We start from the raw sequence: 2408 nt of genomic DNA, 5'->3' as shown, positions 1-2408 counted from the left end.
CCAGGGACGGGGGAGCCTGGTGGGCTGCAGTCCATGGAGTCGCACAGAGTCGGACACGACTGAAGCGACTTAGCAGCAGCAGCAGCAGCAATGAGGCACTCACTTACGAGCTTTTCCACCTTTCCAAATTGCTTCACATGCTGAACAACTGTAGAATGGTTGACCTTGAGTTCTTTGACAACTTCTCGTGTTGTCATAAGAGAATCGGCTTACATGACTGCTCTCAGTTGTTTGTTGTCAACTTCTGATGGCCAGCCACTACAGTCCTCATCCTCAAGGCTCTCATCTCCTTTGCAAAACTTCCTGAACCACCAGTCCACTGTATGTTTGTTAGTTCCTGGGTCAAATGTGTTGTTGATGTTGCAAGTTGTCTCCACTGTATTATGACCCATTTTGAACTTAAATAAGAAAACCACGTGAATTTGCTTTTTGTCTAACATTATTTCCATAGTCTAAAATCAATATAAAATAAGCAGCAAGTAATAAGTCATTAGCAAAAAATAAAGCAAAAAAACACACATTAAAATTATATTACACAACCAGATTTATTTAAAAATGTATTCCAATATCAAACAGCAAATTTCAACAATCCAAAACCACAATTACTTTTGCACCAACCTAATAGAATACATTCCAATTCATTTTATAAGTCTAATCCTGATTAAAAAAAACTTGACAAAGATACTATAAGAAAAGAAAATTAAACAGAATATTTTTTTAATGAACAAAGATGCAAATATTCTCAATAAAATTTTGGAAATTAAAACTAGAAATACTGTAAAAATACAATAGTTTCCCACAGATTCAAAGTTAGTTGACTTGAATACCAATCTATGAGATGAAAGACATTAAGAGAAAATTAAGAAAAAGTATATGATCATCTGAAAACATGCAATGAAAGTATTTGAAGAATCTGAAAGCCATTCATGATTAAAAGTTCTCAGCAAAATAAGAACAGAAGGACATTTCTGCAGCCTGTTGAGAATTGCAATAAAACACTCGTGGCTGAGAAAGCAGTTTCCAATTTTGCATATAAGGAGCTTGGAAGTCTACTCCATCTTAACAGTAAGTGAAAAGCTGAACAGATTGAATAACCAAAAACTCTGTTGAATCCATTAGACAGCAGAGGACACAGGGCCAAGTTCTGGCCCCAAGACTGGAACAGGGAGTCATGGTTTATCAGACCAGGGACTCAAAAGCAGAACCCCCCACAGGAACCAGTGCCAGAAGGATAATCTTAAGTGGTAATTGGTGCATTGCTGGAGGCTCACGTGGGCAAATCTGAGAGTTAGAAATTTTAGGGAACTCATCATAAGGGGAACGCCATAATTTTGTAGTACTTACCTCTTACAGCTTAACCAGATTACCATACTAACATCTGAGTAACATCCCCTTGTACTTCCAACAAGAGGTGGGAAAAGGAACCATTTTGATAAACCCCATAGCAATCTGTTCTTAAAGGGCTGACATCAAGGGAAGCAAGTTAACCAGACCCTACATTATAGGGGTTTCATCAGAGCCTAACCGACAAGGAGGAAAGAAAATACCCAACACTACTCTACTCCACATGTCTAGTCCCATCTGGAGGAGGAGCAAAAAAAAAACTGAGAAATTATTGTGAAGTTTACTACCTTGAGCCATAGACTCATTAAAAGACTGATAACTGTCCACATATGCATAATGGGAATATCACAGAAGAATAGAAAAGAGAAAGCAGTAGAAGAAATATTTGAAACAATAGTGACTGACAATTTCTCCTAAATTAATGTCAGACATCAAACCACAGATCCAGGAAACTCAGATAAGCAGGATAACTGCAAACCAAAACCAAGGAAAAACAAAAAAGCCTACACTGCACCTCGGCATATTATTTTCTAACTACAGAACTCAGAAGACAAAAACACTTCAAGAAAAGAATGAGATGAAATAATAATATTGATAATAATGAGTAATAATAATAATAATGAAATAAAGGGCTGAGATTAAAAATTTCCACCAACCTAGAATTCTGTGTCCTACAAAATTGTGCTTGAAAAGTGAAGAAAAATAAACACTTTCTCAGACACACAAAAACTGAGTATTATGCCAGTAGACATGCCTTGCAAGAAATGTTAAGAGTACCTTAGAGGGAAAGAAGATAATTTAGGATGACCCAGAGGGATGGTATGGGGAAGGAGGTGGGAGGGGGGTTCAGGGTGGGGAACACGTGTACACCTGTGGCAGATGTATGTTGATGTATGGCAAAACCAATACAATATTGTAAAGTAAAAAACAAAAAAAAGTAAAAAAATAAATTAAATAAAAATAAATAAAATTAAAATAAAATTTAAAAAAAGAAATTTGAATTTATATAAAATAAGGAAGATCATCAATTAAACTTTTATTTTTCTTATTTTTAATTAATCTAA

This window comes from Bison bison, unplaced genomic scaffold (genome assembly GCF_000754665.1).
Source record: "Bison bison bison isolate TAMUID 2011002044 unplaced genomic scaffold, Bison_UMD1.0 scf7180017864485, whole genome shotgun sequence".
Lineage (NCBI taxonomy): Eukaryota > Metazoa > Chordata > Mammalia > Artiodactyla > Bovidae > Bison > Bison bison.
Note: the sequence above shows the minus strand (reverse complement) of the source record.